Raw genomic sequence first — 19,302 nt, forward strand, 5'->3', positions numbered from 1 at the left:
CTCATATAAGTGGAATCATATAATATTTGTCTTTTTGTGACTGGCTTATTTCACTTAGCATGAATATCCTCAAAGTTTATCCATATTGTAGCATGTAACCGGATTTCCTTCCTTTTTAAGACTACTATTCCATTGTATGTATTTACCACATTTTGCTTATCCATTCATTCATTCTTCTGTGGACATTTGGGTTGCTTCTACTGCTTTGAACATGGATGTACAAATCTGAGCCCCAGCTTTCAATTCTTTTGGATATATATATACACACACTCATACATACACTTAGAAGTGGAATTGCTGGATCATATGGTAATATGGTATTCTATTTTTACTTTTTTTGAGGTTACTCCATACTGTTTTTGAGGTTACTCCATACTGTTTTCCATAACAGTTGCACCATTTTACAATCCCACCAACAGTGTACAAGTGTTCCAATTTCTCTACATTCTTGCCAACATTTGTTCTTTTCTGTTTTTTTTTTAATTTGTTTGTTTATTTGATAGTAACCATTCTAATGGGTGTGAGGGATATCTCATTGTGGGTTTTTTTTTTGTTTTTTTTTTTGCGGTACGTGGGCCCCTCACTGCTGTGGCCTCTCCCATTGTGGAGCACAGGCTCCGGATGCGCAGGTTCAGCAGCCATGGCTCACGGGCCCAGCCGCTCCGCAGCATGTGGGATCTTCCTGGACCGGGGCACGAACCCATGTCCCCTGCATTGGCAGGTGGACTTTCAACCACTGCGCCACCAGGGAAGCCCTTCATTGTGGTTTTGACTTGCGTTTCTCTGATGATTAGTGATGTTGAGTATCTTTTCCTATGATTGTTGGCCATTTGTATATCATCTTTGTAGAAACGTCTATTCAAGTCTTTTGCCCATTTTAAATTGGGTTATTTGGAGTTTTGTTGTTGTGGGAGTTCTTTTTTTTTTAACATCTTTATTTGAGTGTAATTGTTTTACATGTTGTGTTAGTTTCTGCTGTATAATAAAGTGAATCAACTATATGCATATGTGTATCCCCATATCCCCTCCCTCTTGCATCTCCCTCCTACACTCCTTATCCCACCCCTCTAGGTGGTTGCAAAGCACCGAGCTGACCTCCCTGTTCCATGCAGCTGCTTCCCACTAGCTATCTGTTTTACGTTTGATAGTGTATATATGTCAGTGCTACTCTCTCACTTTGTCCCAGCTTACCCTTCCCCCTCCCCATGTCCTCAAGTCCGTTCTCTACGTTTGTGTCTTTATTCCTGTCCTGCCCCTAGGTTCATCAGACCATTTTTCTTTTAAGATTCCATATATATGTGTTAGCATACGGTATTTGTTTTTCTCTTTCTGACTTAACTTCACTCTGTATGACAGACTCTAGGTCCATCCACCTCACTACAAATAACAATTTTGTTTCTTTTTATGGCTGAGTAATATTCCATTGTATATATGTGCCACATCTTTCTCCCCCCCCCAATTTATTTATTTATTTATTTATTTATTTATGGCTGTGTTGGGTCTTTGTTTCTGTGCGCGGGCTTTCTCCAGTTGCGGCAAGCGGGGGCCACTCTTCATCGCGGTGCGCGGGCCTCTCACTGTTGCAGCCTCTCCCGTTGCGGAGCACAGGCTCCAGACGCGGAGGCTCAGTAGTTGTGGCTCACGGGCTTAGTTGCTCCACAGCATGTGGGATCTTCCCAGACCAGGGCTCAAACCCGTGTCCCCTGCATTGGCAGCCAGATTCTTAACCACTGCGCCACCAGGGAAGCCCCGCCACATCTTCTTCATCCATTCATCTGTCGATGGACACTTAGGTTGCTTCCATGTCCTGGCTATTGTAAATAATGCTACAGTGAACATTGTGGTACATGACTCTTTCTGAATTATGGATTTCTCAGGGTATATGCCCAGTAGTGGGATTGCTGGGTCATATGGTAGTTCTATTTTTAGTTTTTTAAGGAACCTCCATACTGTTCTCCATAGTGGCTGTATCAATTTACATTCCCACCAACAGTGCAAGAGGGTTCTGTTGTGGGAGTTCTTGATATTCTCTGGATATTAACCCCTTATCAGATAAATGATTTATAAATATTTTCTTCCCTTCTGTAGGTTATCTTTTTACTCTGTTTATTGTGTCCTTTGATACACAAGAGTTTTTAAGTTTGATATAGTCCCCATTGTCCTTTTTGCTTTTGTTGCCTGTGTTTTTGGCATCATATCTAAGAAATCATTGTCCATTCCAGTGTCATGAAGCTTTTCCTCTATGTTTTCTCCTAGGAGTTTTACCGTTTTAGAGCTTACATTTAGGTTTTTAATCATTTCATATTAATTTTTATGTATGGTGTAAGGTAAGTGTCCAACTTCATTCTTTTGCATGTAGCTATCCAGTTTTTCCAGTCACCATTTGTTGAAGAGACCATCCTTTCCCCTTTGAGTGGTCTTGGCACCCTTGTCAAAGATCATTTTACCCTAAATGCAAGGGATTATTTTTGGGTTCTCTATTCTGTTCCATTGGTCTGTTTGTCTTTATGCCATTACCACACTGTTTTGATCATTGTGGCTTTTTAATGTGTTTTGGAATCAAGAAGAGAGTCCTGCAACACTTTTTTTTCAAAAGTGTTTTGACTATTCAGGGTCCTTTGAGATTCCATATGAATTTTAGGATTAACTTTTCTATTTCTACAAAAAAATGCTGTTGGGATTTTGAGAGGGATTTTGAGAGAGATTGTGTTGAATCTATAGATTATTTTCTGATATGTGGAATCTTAATAATACTAAGTCTTCCAGTCCATGGAATGTCTTTTCATTTATTTGTGTCTTCTTTAATTTCTTTCAGCATTGTTCTGTAGTTTTCAGTGTACAAGTCTTTCATCTCCTTGGTTAGGTTTATTTCCAAAAATTTTGTTCTTTTCAATGCTATTGTAAGTGGAGTTGTTTAAACTAACACAACTTTGTAAATCAACTATACTCCAATAAAAATTTTTTTAAGTTTATTTTAGTATATGTAAGTTATACTTCAGTAAACCTGACTTAAAAGTTCTTAGAATGGGGCACCTCTTCTCCCTCTGATCCTCAGTTAACACTACTTCTGACAGCTGAGAACACAGGTAACTAGGAGCAATCGGGTGGTGGTGGGGGGGGAACGCTGCTATACATTTGCGTTTTAGTTTTAAAAGGAATGTAACAGAAAAGGCAGACAGTATTTGTTGAACGTTATGTATTTTATTTGCCAAATACTTATGTATAGCAGTTAATTCTAGGCACTTTACAAATATAATAAACTTAACTCATTTAATTCTCCTAATAACCCAATAAGGTGAAAAAATTCCTCATTTTACAAATAGAAAACAGAAGCACAGAGAGGTAGGAGTTGTCTAAAACCACACAGCTAATAAACGGCACAACCAGGATTTGAACTAAGCATTCTGGCCCCCGAGTCCATGCTCTTAATCTCTAACTTGGCCTCTTTCCTTCACTGAATATGATCTCATAAAGAATTCCAGTTAATGCTTAAAACTTCTTTTCCCCCCTTGCTCTGGCTATGTGTACAATAAATGTTTTTCTTATCTCTGCTTGATTTGTTGCAGGAAAAACATTACAGTGAAGAAGGATTTTTTAAAAGCACAAGAAATGCCACCTTTCTAATATATGAATTATCATTTTCCCATGTTTTCTTCCACATATAATATTTGCTAAGTCATTTCCTAAACAGTTTCAACTTTGCCCTGTTAAGGAGAATACTTCTATCTGGTAATTTGTTGAATTGTGAAGGTTTTACATGTCCAGTTTAGTCTCTTCATGGTATAGTAAAGAAAAGGATACAGTAACCAAAATAAGATGGGCTGTGTTTGGACTGTGATATTTGGTAAGGTATCTAAGTATTATTTAGGAATTTTTATATAAAATGTCTTTGCTTTGGAGCAAAAGATATAAATCTGATTGTACTGAGCTGTACAATAAATGGATTTTTTTCTCTCTAAATTCTTAATTCACTAATAAGCACAGCACTGGGTATTATCCATTTGTGTGTGTGCATGCGCACATATACTCACTGTATTATGCTTATTGAGGTTATCTGGACTCCTGTGTCAAAATAAGTGTTGGTCATACCTTTTGTGTTAATTATTTATTGAGTATTCATTTGGTATCACATGGAAAAAAGATGAGTGAGCTACATTCCAACCCTTGCCCTTGAGGTGCTCACAATCTAATGGGAAGGCTGATCTACAAACCATTACTCTCAGAACAGTGTGATAAGCGTGATACAGACAGAATGAAAGAAGGTCTTAATTACTTAATTCAAAAGTATCATTCACAGTTAAATGCACTTTATAATGGGATTTTTTTGGCAGTTCAAAATCAGACTGTTCTAATCTGAATCAGTTTCTCTTCATGATAACCTTAGCCTAGAATTTTCTAAGACCTTCAGAATAAGGGTAACCTGGGTCTGCTCCATATTAGAGCAGTCTTTGGACCTGTACTTTGGAATCTAAATTTCCACTTGAACCCCTGTTTGGGATGGAAGATGTTAGGGCACTTGTAAATGGTCTTTAGCTTTACTAAATTGATTCCCATAGAGGTTTGGTGGTGGCTTACGGTTTTAATAAGGTATGTTTATTCGTCAAGATTAGATGAAGGTAACACCGGCTTAATAACCACATACATTTCTTTCCTGACAGTATAAAGGAGACACAAAATGCATACAAAGCTTATAATCTGAGATTGAGGAAAAATTCCTCCTATGAAAAGAAATTTAAAATTCATTTCTGACCTGTGGAGAGCTCAGAGACCATTACTTAACTCCCTGAGATATTAATCCAGTTTCTCTTACAATTTTTCACAAGAACTCTTCATATTACATTAGATGACTGCACATCACAATTGTATTTGCACGCAAGATTTCTTTATCTACATAGACTTGTAGTGAATTCTTGGCCAGTGTTTCAAAGATCACATTTTACTCACAAGAAGGAGAATGTTACTTTTCTATTTTGCCCCTATTTCCGTCTTCTATTGTTGTCTAGGATTCCTCATGTTGTACAGAAGAGAAAGAAGTCACTGAGAGGGTGAGGTGAAGCAGTGCAGGCTGTCAGAATTCTTTTCTGTGCCTTTGAGTTGCCATTTGAAAAACACTAACCGCTCAAGTTAATGGAAGAAGCCACTTACATAATGGGGGCTATATGTTTACCCTGATGCTTTGACTGTTTCCTGCAGCAACTTTTTTCGCCCCTGGAGGAGGAATTAGGATTGTGATAGTAAGAACAAGTCACCTCCTTTGTTTCTGTAACATTATCTGTGTTGCCACAAAAAAAGAGGTCCCCACCCAGCTGCGGTGGAGTTTTCCTAGCTGGGCCTTCATTCACCTCTTGCCTTGGAAGCCCTCTGGGCTGGAAGGAGCGCCCTGGGTCCTGCAGACCTCTGAGCAAAGGCACGCTGCGGCCCCTTTAAGCCGTCAGTGTGTGCCGGGCGGGGGCGAGGTGGGGCGGGCACTCTGACAGTGAGCTCTGGGCCCCGCCCCCGAGGAGGCGTTTCTCAGCGGCCTCGGCACCAATGCCACCACCGCCCCCGCCCGCCCGGTATTCCTGCAGATTCTGCCTCGGACCGTAGGGCCCCGACCTCTCCCTGCCTGGGGAGCGTAAGTGTCAAACTAAGGGCGAGGGTCAAGCGTCCCGTGCCCATGCCGGAAGTCCTGGTGGACTGTACAGGGGACTTTGCTGGCCTCTCAGATGCTAAGGCGGCGAAAGAGCGTAAACAATGCCGGCTGCAGTGAGCTAAAGCCTGGGGCATCTGCTCTACTTCTGGGTGGTGACAGCGGCCCTAGGGTGCTGGTCTGGATATGCAGTGGTTGAGCGGTGCCCAGAACCGAGTTTTGCCCCAGCCTGGTTCCTACTTGGAGTGAGGAGAGGATTGCTTTTACCCTGTATAATCCCACTAAGCTAGATGGGTGGAGCTGGATCTAGTGCCCTGGGCCTTGGGTCCTTAGCCTGGGATTTGGAGACCTGGGTAGCTTTGGGATGAGTAAGCATTAGATTTTCAGCTACCTTGGTACAATTGAGCAGTAACTCTCAAAGTTGACCTAATTCACAGCCGGGTTTAGCTCTGTGTCTCCCCAGAGGCCTGTGTTGCTATAGAGTCCCCCTTTTGAAGACACTGATGGTGATCATCTATTAGGGAGAGTCCAGTTAACCCTCTTTCCCACTGATACGAATAGCACGGTGTGAAAGAGTCAGCTCTTTACCCCTCTCTGAAGGAACTGGTGGGAGGCCACCATCCCAGGACTACTACAGCAAGCCCACCCAAGTTTGTTGAGATAACCTACTAGAGGAGCAGTTCACATTTCTGGCCCCCTGATAATGCAGAATACTACAAGAGGATAACACTTGTCCTTGTTAATGAGAATTACCTGGAGGTAGTGAGGTTTTTTTAAATTAGAGGGAAAGGCTTGTCATTTTTGTTACTGGCTACTTAAGTTATAAGATTTTGTCTGGCTTAGCCAAGTAATAAAATTTAAAGTTTTCTGTGACAGTTACATAATTGCCATGCTTCTTTAATCCAGTTGGCCTTCTTAGACATAGCTTGAGTAAAGATTTCTGGGCATGTATGTGTATTTTGTCTTATCCTTGTTTTATAATCATTTCCTTTTTTGAGCAAATTTACATCATACTTTATTGGTCGTTCAAAGGGTTTGCTTTTTTTTTTTTTTTTTTGCGGTACACGGGCCTCTTGCTGCTATGGCCCCTCCCGGTGCGGAGCACAGGCTCCGGACGCGCAGGCTCAGCGGCCATGGCTCACGGGCCCAGCCACTCCGCGGCATGTGGGATCTTCCCGGACCGGGGCACGAACCCACGTCCCCTGCATCGGCAGGCGGACTCTCAACCACTGCGCCACCAGGGAAGCCCAGGGTTTGCTTTTTGAGTGGGCAGAATTTTTCCTCAAACTTCCCTCAGACTCATTCTGTGCTTCTGCAGTAGCATTTTCTTAGCCAGAAGTGAGAGTCCAGGAATGGTAATCAGATCTAGATCTCTTGTGTTGCGATAGTGAAGAGCTTTTGAAGGTCAAGAGCTTGAGAATTAGCCATAAAATAGTTTTACTGTCATAGCTTCTTCCCAAGTAGAAAGCTAAAACAGTATGTTTAGTAGCTGTATAACTATTCTTATAAGATGTCATGGTACAGGAATTTAAAGTAAAAGAACACTACACGTGGACCCTTGAGTGATGGGGAAGAGTGGTGGGTGGACTGAGAGATGGGAGACAAAGGTTCTAGCCCAACTCTAACATTACTGATGACTTAATCTCCCTGTGCCTTTTAGCTGGTTGATGAATGAGAAAATGCATAGATTGCAGGGGTCTATATATTAATGATAGCACATAATGCACACTTAAAACTGAAATTTATTCTAAGTTCAGAGTTTATTCCAAGTTGTGTCTTTATGTATGTCTTTGGAAACATTTCTTAACATCTGGTCTAAAAATAAATAATTACATCTAAACCTTCTTCAGCAGTAGTGTGGACTCTGTGGTACCTGAGCTCTTTGGAAGACATTTTAGATACAGCAGTGGTATAAAATGATAATATTTCCGTGGAACAGATTTATTTTAGCTGACTCCCTTGCCTTTCCCTCTGTTTTAGGCTAGGGTAAAACCTCCTGAGAATGCCGAATAATTTGAAATTTCTGAGTATTTGTAGTATTGACTAGACTGAACCATAGCAAGCATCATATATAGGTCAAATTAATTTTATTAATGCTTCTCTTTGTTGGCAATTTTATTTACTCTTAAAGCATCAAACCTTGCTATGTAATGAAGACTTGGTTTCATACATCTATGTTTATAAAATCCAGAGCCCTCTGTTCATTCCTGGTGCCACATTTCCAGCCACTTGAAGATCATATTTCTCAAGTCTAAAATGAAACTCATCATATTCTTAACCTCTCCTCCACTCCCCCAAAACAAACAACTCAGAACTTTCTTCTGAGATTTTTCTGTCATTAGCACCACTGTTCTCCAAGTCATGTAGACTGGAGCCTCCTACTAGGTCTCCTACATCCTTAGTTGCTAAGGCTTATTGATTCTGCTGCTTTAATGCAATTCGCTTTAGTCTCCTCTGCTCATCCTTTCCATTCCTAGGAGTCTGGCTTCTATTTATCTTTGTCCTCGAGTACTGCAATAATTTCCTATCAGGACTCTACTTTCTCTCCCTTCCAATTCATTCTGCATAGATTTATCTTTCTAAAGTAATTAGGATCATGTCATTGCCCTGCTTCAGGTCATCAGCATCCTCTGCTGTTTAGTTTAATATTCAAGATTATACATGATTTGACCCTAGTCTGTCTTTCTGGTCTTATACTTAATAAATGGAGCCATTTAGTGTTCCCTAAACATGCCTAGTACTTTTCTACTTCCAAGACTTTGCCTTTCTCGTTTTCTCAGACTAAAATATCTCTTCTCCACTCCTGGTTTTGTTTTTGTTTTTATTTTTTTAAATCTACCTATCATTTATCACTGAGCTCAGATGTCATCCTTTCTATGAGATTTTTCACTGACCGTCCCTTGCTCACAGGCGGTTGATCCTGTCTTTGAACTCCCTTAACCCTTATTTGTCTCTTGCTTAGGGCACTTTCCACATATAATACATTTTGTATTATGGTTATTTGTTTAGACATCTACTTTTACTCCTGTGAACGCCTTGAGTCATCAGGGTTTACCCACAGGGAAATTCATCAAATGAATGCTTTAGGTAAAATTGGAATGGAGTAACTCCTTAGTGTTAGATCCTGTTATTTTACAGCCAGCCCATTCACATGTAAAATGATTGGCAACTTTAACAAATCACTCTTATCTCCTAAGGACTTCTGTTAGTAAACTTTGTTAGTTTGTTTTTTTAACAGTTTTAATGAGATATATAATTGACATACCATTCACCCATTTAAAGTGTACAATTCACTGACTTTCAGTATATTCAGAGATTTGTGCAGCCATCACCACAGTCAATTTTAGAACATTTTCATTACCCCAAAAAGAAACCCCACACTCCTTAACACCCTTCTAATATCCCCAAACACCCCAGTCATAGGCAACCTCTCATCTACTTTCTGTCTCTATAGATTTGCCTATTCTGGACATTTTATATAAATGGAATTATATAATATGTGGTCCTTTGCAACTGACTTCTTTCACTTAATATAATGTTTTCAAGGTTCATCCATGTTGCAGCACGTATCAGTACTTCACTTCTTTTGTGTGTGTACACATAACGTAAAATTCACCATCTTAAGCATTTTTAAATATACAACTCAGTGGCATTAAATGCGTTTGTAATGTTGTGCAGCTACCACCATCCATCTCCATAATTCTTTTCATCTTGTAGAACTGAAATTTTATACCCATTAAACAGTAACCCGTCATTACCCTTCTCCATCCATCTGCTGGCAACAATCATTCTACCTTCTATCTCTATGATTTTGACTACTCTAAGTACTTGATATAAGTGGAATCATACACTATTTGTCTCTTTGTGTCTAGCTTAATTTCACTTAACATAACGTCTTCAAGGTTCACTCAGGTTATAGCATGTGTCCGAATTTCTGTCCTTTTTAAGCTGAATGATATTCTTTTGTATGTGTATACCACATTTTGCTTATCCATTCATCCATCAGTGGTCACTTGGGTTGCTTCCATATTTTAGCTGTTGTGAGTAATGCTGCTATGAACATGGGTGTACAGATATCTCTTTGAGATCCTGCTTTCGATTATTTTGGGCATATACCCAGAAGTGGAATTGCTGGATCATATTGTCATTCTGTTTTTAATTTTTTGAGGAATGGCCATACTGTTTTCCACAGTAGCTGTACCATTTTACATTGTCACCAACAGTGTAGAAGGGTTCCAATTTCTCCATATCCTTGCCAACATTTGTTGCTTCCTGGGTTTTTGATAGTAGCCATCCTAATAGGTGTGAGGTAATACTTGTAGTTTTGATTTGCATTTCCCTAATGTTTGTAATCTTGAGCATCTTTTCATGTGCTTATTGGCCATTTGTCTGTCTTCCTTGGATAAATGTCTAATCAGGTTCTTTGCCCATGTTTTAATCAAGTTGTTTGCTTTTTTTGTTGTTGAGTTTTAGGAATTCTTTATAGTGCTTAATTTTTATTACTGAATCATATTCCATTCTGTGGATTTACCACGTTTTATCTATTTATCAGTGGATAGACATTTGGGTTGTTTCCACTCTGGCTATTATGAATGTTAGTTTGGTTTTAATTTGCTGTGTATATTGAAAACAGCACTACATTTCCCTAAAGAGATCATTCAGGCCTTTAACTTGTGTGACTTTTCATGAAATTGTTGGTTTATTCTACATGTATTCCGTTTTATGAACTCTGAGGGTCTTCTTCATTACTTCCTGAATATGTTCTGAATGTTCCTAAGGCCTTTACTTTCCTTTGTGATAATGGCTAGTTAAAATTTGCAGATAGAGGCAAAGTTTAACTTAAAAACAGGTAGCCACTTTAATGACTTTCCCCTACCGTCCCCCCTGCAAATATTCTAGAATTATAGTTATAAATTTAAAACTAGTATGAGCTATAGAAGTTATAGTCTACCACCCTTTTGTTTTTTTATTAATCTCAATGAAAGATTTTCCTTTTCAACTGGTAGAGTCAATATTCAATGGAATAAGGGTTGTGAGGGAGAAGGTTTGGACTACATGGATAACCCCAAATTATAATTAAAACTGTAGTCATTTCTTTCTTATGCAAAGACAGGTTAACAGTGTTGTGAGGTCCAACTGGGTAGTTAGGCTTGATTATTCGGCAGCTGCTGATTAGGGATGATTCCCCCTTACCAACTAACTGTATTTTAAATTTCCCTAAATTACCTAAGTCCTTTGGAAGCAAATAAACTTGTCTTTCACATATACTCTCATTTGCTCTTTATATTTTTATTGAGTTAAGTAATCACCAAAATAATTCTTATTATTTATACTGTAGAGTGTGAATAGATTTCACTATAGATAATGTAGAAACCATATGTAGGTAAGTTGTAGGAATTTCACCAAACTAGGTATCAAGAAATCTCTTTTAGGGATTTCCCTGGTGGCACAGTGGTTAAGAATCCGTCTGCCAATTCAGGGGCCACGGGTTCGATCCCTGGTCCGGGAAGATCCCACATGCTGCGGAGCAACTAAGCCTGTGCTCCACAACTACTGAGCCTGTGCTTTAGAGCCCACGAGCCACAACTACTGAGCCTGTGTGCCAAAACTACTGAAGCCCCTGTGCCTAGAGCCTGTGCTCTGCAATAAGAGAAGCCACCGCAATGAGAAGCCTGTGCACCGCAACGTAGAGTAGCCCCCGCTCACCGCAACTAGAGAAAACCTGTGTGCAGCAATGAAGACCCAACGCAGCCAAAAATAAATTTAAAAAAAGAAATCTCTTTTAGACCATTCTCCCCTACTTAAGTGACATTGGGCAGGACGCTGAACCTCTTTTTCCCCATATGTAAAAAGGGGATAATGATACTTTATTTATTTATTTGACCCTTTTGAGAATAGAGATTAATAAGACAAAAAGCTTTTGCTCAAGAGAATCTTATAGTTTAGTAAGAGTCACATAACTAAGAATAATATGAAAAAGAAAGATACTAAACCTGAATGAGATAATATAACAGCATGCTTGCATTTACATTATGAAATACATAGAAAATGAATGATTGTAAAAATACATGTAAAATATAAAGTGCTACTGAAATACAGGATGGGTGTTAACCGTTATTTTAACTAGGGACTTTGAGATGATTGTAAGCAGTGCCCTAAAGTCTTTTTTTTTTTTACAATTCTACATTCACATTTATTTATCTAATACAATGGAAATACAAAGGAGAAAATAAAGTCTCAATAAGTAAAGGACAGAGCTAGCTTTTTTCAACTTTTTAAACCTTTCATATTTTACTCTTAAAATGTTGTCCAACAACATTTATATATCACAGTGTTTCCACATCAAAACTGATGGCAAAGTTACATGTTCTCAGGGAATGCCCTAAAGTTTTTGATCATAGAGTTTGAAAGGTTGTAAATCAAGAGATTTTAAGCTGGGTTAGAATTCAGGGACTCTGTAAATTTGTATGGAAAAATAATTACATCTTTATTTGCACTAACCTTTTAACTGAAATTTCTTTTTCTTTTTTTTGGGTCTGCATTGGGTCTTCGTTGCTGTGTGCGGGCTTTCTCTCGTTGCAGGGAGCGGGGGCTACTCTTCATTGTGGAGTGCGGGCTTCTCATTGCAGTGGCTTGCTTGTTGTGGAGCCTGGGCTCTAGGTGTGTGAGCTTCAGTAGTCATGGCACCTGGGCTCAGTAATTGTGGCGCACGGGCTTATTTGCTCCGCGGCATGTGGGATCTTCCCGGACCAGGGATCAAACCCCGTGTCCCCTGCATTGGCAGATGGATTCTTAACCACTGTGCCACCAGGGAAGTCCTAATTGAAATTTTGACATTTTCTTCAGTTAATAATGTAGGCAATAAACTATAATAATATTATAAGAACCTATGCCTTTGTCACCAATAGAAATCATTTTCATAATCATGTTATGTAGTATATAAAAATATTTTTATTTATAACTTAAGAATTACAGTAGTTATTAAATCTGCTGCTAGATTTTATTTAATATATTAATGGAGAAGCCCATATGTTCACATTTCAAAATATTTTGATAACTATATTTCACCATAACTATATTATATTCAACATACATAACTATTTCAACATAACTGATTTAATATGATCATATATTTTATGCATTAAACAATATTCTGAGGTGCCTCTAGACTTGCCCTTTTAATCCTATAAAATTCCAAAATAAAGTCAACTGTAATTTAGAAATGAAATAAATTCAAATTTGGGATGCCAAATAATGATAGCAAATTGCTAACATTTTTTGAGCCCTTGCTAGATGCCAGGTACCTAGTCTGAGAGCTTTACATGTACTGACTCATTTAATCCACACAACAATCCTCTGACGTATGTGTTGTTATTCCCACTTTACACACAAGCATGCTGAGGCAGTATATATTTGGCTAAGTAACTTACCCAAGGCCTCAACCTCAACTTGGTGGTGGTTTTGAAGATACAGAATTCTTTTAATTTTTTTTAAGTGTAGATTTGCAGCCAGACATAGAAAGTAATAAAGTTTCCCTCAAGTAGCAAAAACTCAAATTTGATAAGACTGTTACTGCATTTTGGGTTATTGTGGGTTTTTTTCTTTCCCCAGCATACATTAATTGATCATTTTATGTGTCAGACACTGTACATGGTGGTCTAAGGGGCTCATCTACCTGTCCTGTAGATGCTGGTTTCATCTAAACTGTAACCTGGGGCTCTTCTCACTATGTACTCTCCCTTAGAACTATCATCCACCCCCTTGGTTTTAATAACTCCTAAATTTTTATCTCTCGAATACCAAGCTTGAATCTTCAGCTGCTTCCCACATCTACCCTTGTCTAGTGTACATGTCAAACTCAGCTTGCCCAAAACTTCATTTTCATCCATGTCTTACCCTCCTTCTACAGTCACACAATAAAGACAGTCCTTGACATTCCTTGTATCTCTAAAATCCATCCCCTTTTCTCCACCTGCATTGCTACTACTCTAAGTTCCAGGCCATCATCATGCTTCATTTAGATTACAGCCTTCTAACTGATTTCCCTCCATTGTTAACTGCCTTCCAAGACATTCTTTACATTGCTTTTATTTTTATTTATTTATTTATTTATTTTTGCGGTACACGGACCTCTCACTGTTGTGGCCTCTCCCGTTGCCGAGCACAGGCTCCAGACGCACAGGCTCAGCAGCCATGGCTCACGGACCCAGCCACTCCGCGGCATGTGGGATCTTCCCGGACCGGGGCACGAACCCATGTCCCCTGCATCGGCAGGCGGACTCTCAATCACTGCGCCACCAGGGAAGCCCTACATTGCTTTTATATTTACATTATATAGTCTTTGAAAAATGCAAGTTTGGTAACGTATGAAGTTTTCCCGTCTACAGCCCTTCAAAGTCTCCTTCTACCTTTGGGATAAAGTCTAAATTCCTTAACATCGCTTACAGGATCTTCCAGGGTCTGATTTGGACTACTTTCTAGCCTTACTCTCTATACCCTTTTACTTTTCTTGTTGCATCTTATACTTTAGCCTTGCTGAACTTTTTTCAATTCCTCAAACTACTATAATAAAAGAAGTTAGAATAGATGTTATGGCAGTTTCTAAACATTTACCTCTATTTCTGTACTTATCTCTGAATGATAAGTTTGTGAAACAGCACAAGTCTTTGGACCACACTTTTAGTAGATTTAAACTACAGTATACCACATGGATGAATTTTACAAATGAAACATTGAATGCAAAAAGCAACTTATGGAAGACTACAACATTTTTCTAAGGCTCACAAACAAGCACAGTTAATTTTGTTTAGGAATATGTGACTGACTACAGCATAGAACCAAGTGAACTTTAGGAAAGTACTTCTGTGGTAAGAAGGATGGGGTAGGAAAGAAATGCAGAGGTGCAATAATAATATTAGTAGTGTCCTAATTTTCAGTTTGGTTGGTAGGTCAATATATCAATTTTATTGTAATGCTTCCTAACACATATATTGTATATATTTCTTATATATGTAAAAAATTAAATTGTAAACTTAATTTTAAAATTAAAATAATTATGGGGAAAATTAGTGAAGTCCTTTTTTTCTTAGCATATTGATCCTGGAAAAAGATAAAGACAGAGCAGTAGTCCTCAGTGTCACACATATACACAAAACACTATCCATTATTTCAGTGGCTGGGAAAATTTTTTTTTTAATAAATTTATTTATTTTTTAATTTTTGGCTGTGTTGGGTCTTTGTTGCTGTGCACAGGCTTTCTCTAGTTGCAGTGAGCAGGGGCTACTCTTCGTTGTGGTACACAGGCTTCTTTCTCATTGTTGTGGCTTTTCTTGTTGCAGAGCACAGGCTCTAGTCATGCAGGCTTCAGTAGTTGTGGCTTGCTGGCTCTAGAGCTCAGGCTCAGTAGTGGTGGCGCATGGGCTTAGTTGCTCTGCGGCATGTGAGATCTTCCCAGGCCAGGGCTCGAACCCATGTCCCTTGCATTGACAGGCAGATTCTTAACCACTGCGCCACCAGGGAAGCCCTGGGAAAGTTTTGGTATGAAGCAAGCCTTTCCTTTGAATGGAAAGCAGCAAAATCATAAACACTAATTTTTTTAAAAAACTGAAGCTATGAAGTAGTAGAAGCCATTTCAGAGAATATAGCACAATGACATCAATATTTCATTTTAATTTTTTTTGAAGATTTTTAATCACAGTTTCAATTTTGTTCCTCGTGATTGGTCTGTTCATATTTTCTATTTCTTCCTGGTTCAGGAAGATTATAGCTTTCTAAGAATTTGTCCATTTCTTCCAGGTTGTCCATTTTATTGGCATAGAGTTGCTTGTAGTAGTCTCTTAGGATGCTTTGTATTTCTGTGGTGTCTGTTGTAACTTCTCCTTTTTCATTTCTAATTTTATTGATTTGAGTCCTCTCCCTCTTTTTCTTGATGAGTCTGGCTAAAGGTTTATCAATTTTGCTTATCTTCTCAAAGAACCAGCTTTTAATTTTATTGATTTTTGCTATTTTCTTTGTTTTATTTCATTTATTTCTGCTCTTTATGATTTCCTTCCTTCTACTAACTTTGGGTTTTGTTTGTTTTTCTTTCTCTAGTTCATTTAGGTGTAAGCTTAGATTGTTTCTTGTTTCTTGAGGTAGGCTTGTATTGCTATAAATTCCCCTCTTAGAACTGCTTTTGCTGCATCCCATAGGTTTTGGATCTTGTGTTTTCATTGTAATTTGTCTCTAGGTATTTTTTGATTTCCTCTTTGATTTCTTCAGTGATCTCTTGGTTATTTAGTAACGTATTGTTTAGCCTCCATGTGTTTGGGTTTTTTACATTTTTTTCCCTGTAATTGATTTCTAATCTCATAGCGTTGTGGTCAGAAAAGATGCTTGATATGATTTCAATTTTCTTAAATTTACTGAGGCTTGATTTGTGGCCCAAGGTGTGATCTATCCTGGAGAATGTTCTGTGTGCACTTGAGAAGAAAGTGTAATCTGCTGTTTTTGGGTGGAATGAAGTCCTATAAATATCAATTAAATCTATCTGGTCTATCGTGTCATTTAAAGCTTGTGTTTCCTTATTAATATTCTGTCTGGATGATCTGTCCATTGGTGTAAGTGAGGTGTTTGGGTCCCCCACTATGATTGTGTTACTGTCGATTTCCTCTTTTATAGCTGTTAGCAGTTGCCTCATGTATTGAGGTGCTCCTATGTTGGGTGCATATATATTTATAATTGTTATATCTTCTTGGATTGATCCCTTGATCATTATGTAGTGTCCTTCCTTGTCTCTTGTAACATTCTTTATTTTATTTTTATTTTATTTTCATTTAGTTTTTTAAGATTTTTTTTTTTGATGTGGACCATTTTTAAAGTCTTTATTGAATTTGTTACAGTATTACTTCTGTTTCATGTTTGGGTTTTTTGGCTGCGAGGCGTGTGAGGTCTTAGCTCCCCAAACCCATGGGGATCGAACCCACACCCCCTGCATTGGAAGGCGAAGTCTTAACCACTGGACCACCAGGGAAGTCCTGAGGCTTTTGATTTTAATGAAGTCCAGCTTATCAGTAATTTCTTCCAGTGATCATGCTTTTGGTGTTATATCTAAAAAGTCATCACCATAGCCAAGGTCACCTAGGTTTTCTTCTAGGTTACCTTCTAGGAGTTTTATAGTTTTGTGTTTTACATTTAGGTCTGTGATCCATTTTGGGTTAGTTTTTGTGAAGGATGTAAGTCTGTGTCTAGATTCATTATTTTGCATGTGGATGTGCAGTTGTTCTAGCACCATTCATTGAAGAGAGTATCTTTTTTTCCCATTGTATTGCCTTTGCTCCTTTGTCAAAGATCACTTGATTGTATTCATGTCAGTTGATTTCTGTGCTCTCTATTCCGTTCCATTGATCTATTTGTCTATTCTTTTTCCAATACCATACCATCTTGATTACTTCGGCTTTATTCGTAAACCTTGAAGCTGGGCAGTGTTAGTCCTCTGACACTGTTCTTCTCCTTCAGTATTGTGTTGACTGTTCTGGGTCTTTTCCCTCTTTATGTAAATTTTAGAATCAGTTTGTTAATATCCACAAAATAACTTTCTGGAATCAAGTTGGAAAGAGCTAACATCTTGATAATATTAAATCTTCCTATCCACAAAACAGGAATATCTCTCCATTTATTTAGTTCTTCTCAATGTTTTCCACCTGCTGGATCTATCCATTTCTGATAGAGGGGTGTTGAAGTCTCCAACTATAATAGTGGATTCATCTACTTTTCCTTGCAGTTCTGTAGGTTTTTGCCTCGTGTATTTTGGCATTCCATTGTTAGGCATATACACATTAAGAATTGTTATGTTTTCTTGGAGTATTAACACCTTTATCATTACATAAATGTCCTTGATAACTCCCCTTGCTCTGAAGTCTGCTCTGTCTGAAATTAATATACCTACCCCTGCTTTATTTTTATTAATGTTAGCATGCTGTGTCTCTCCATCCCTTTACTTTTTTTTTCTGCTTTATAACAAATTTAATCAGTTATACATATACATATGTTCCCATATCCCCTCCCTTTTGCATCTCCCTCCCACCCTCCCTATCCCACCCCTCCAGGCGGTCACAAAGCACCGAGCTGATCTCCCTGTGCTATGCGGCTGCTTCCCACTAGCTATCCACCTTACGTTTGGTAGTGTATTGTCCATGCCGCTCTTTTGCTTTGTCACAGCTTACTCTTCCCCCTCCCCATATCCTCAAGTCCATTCTCTAGTAGGTCTGTGTCTTTATTCCTGTCTTACCCCTATGTTCTTCATGGCATTTTTTTTTCTTAGATTCCATATATATGTGTTAACATACAGTATTTGTCTTTCTCTTTCTGACTTACTTCACTCTGTATGACAGACTCTAGCTCCATCCACCTCATTACAAATACCTCAATTTCATTTCTTTTTATCGCTGAGTAATATTCCATTGTATATATGTGCCACATCTTCTTTATCCATTCATCCGATGATGGACACTTAGGTTGTTTCCATCTCCTGGCTATTGTAAATAGGGCTGCTATGAACATTTTGGTACATGACTCTTTTTGAATTAAGGTTTTCTCAGGGTATATACCCAGTAGTGGGATTGCTGGGTCATAGGGTAGTTCTATTTGTAGTTTTTTAAGGAACCTCCATACCGTTCTCCATAGTGGCTGTACCAATTCACATTCCCACCAGCAGTGCAAGAGTGTTCCCTTTTTTTCACACCCTCTCCAGCATTTATTGTTTCTAGATTTTTTGATGACGGCCATTCTGACTGGTGTGAGATGTTATCTCATTGTAGTTTTGATTTGCATTTCTCTAATGAGTAAAGATGTTGAGCATCCTTTCATGTGTTTGTTGGCAGTCTTTATATCTTCTGTGGAGAAATGTCTATTTAGGTCTTCTGCCCATTTTTGGATTGGGTTGTTTGTTTTTTTGTTATTGAGCTGCATGAGCTGCTTATAAATTTTGGAGATTAATCCTTTGTCAGTTGCTTCATTTGCAAATATTTTCTCCCATTCTGAGGGTTGTCTTTTGGTCTTGTTTATGGTTTCCTTTGCTGTGCAAAAGCTTTTAAGTTTCATTAGGTCCCATGTGTTTATTTTTGTCTTTATTTCCATTTCTCTAGGAGGTGGGTCAAAAAGGATCTTGCTGTGATTTATGTCATAGAGTGTTCTGCCTATGTTTTCCTCTAAGAGTTTGATAGTGTCTGGCCTTACATTTAGGTCTTTAATCCATTTTGAGCTTATTTTTGTGTATGGTGTTAGGGAGTGATCTAATCTCATACTTTTACATGTCCCTGTCCAGTTTTCCCAGCACCACTTATTGAAGAGACTGTCCTTTCTCCACTGTACATTCCTGCCTCCTTTATCAAAGATAAGGTGACCCTATGTGCGTGGGTTTATCTCTGGGCTTTCTATCCTGTTCCATTGATCTATCTTTCTGTTTTTGCGCCAGTACCATACTGTCTTGATTACTGTAGCTTTGTAGTATAGTCTGAAGTCAGGGAGCCTGATTCCTCCAGCTCCATTTTTCGTTCTCAAGATTGCTTTGGCTATTCGGGGTCTTTTGTGTTTCCATACAAATTGTGAAATTTTTGGTTCTAGTTCTGTGAAAAATGCCAGTGGTAGTTTGATAGGGATTGCATTGAATCTTTAGATTGCTTTGGGTAGTAGAG

At 38.6% G+C, this 19,302-nt stretch overlaps 1 protein-coding gene across 3 annotated transcripts in view; it reads left to right on the forward strand.

Moving 5' to 3' along the window:
* Positions 1 to 19,302, forward strand: part of CKAP5 (cytoskeleton associated protein 5) — a 114,900-nt gene that overhangs the window by 13,195 nt on the left and 82,403 nt on the right. The window contains exon 1 of one of the 3 annotated variants that reach the window (XM_082628609.1): positions 5,596 to 5,614. The exons of the other annotated variants lie outside the window; for them this stretch is intronic. The gene's annotated coding sequence lies outside the window, so the exon portion shown is untranslated. Of the gene's footprint in view, positions 1 to 5,595; positions 5,615 to 19,302 lie in introns of those variants that run through there. 3 annotated transcript variants of the gene reach the window in all.

This window comes from Mesoplodon mirus, assembly GCF_964341445.2.
Source record: "Mesoplodon mirus genome assembly, chromosome: 7".
Classification (NCBI taxonomy): Eukaryota; Metazoa; Chordata; class Mammalia; order Artiodactyla; family Ziphiidae; genus Mesoplodon; species Mesoplodon mirus.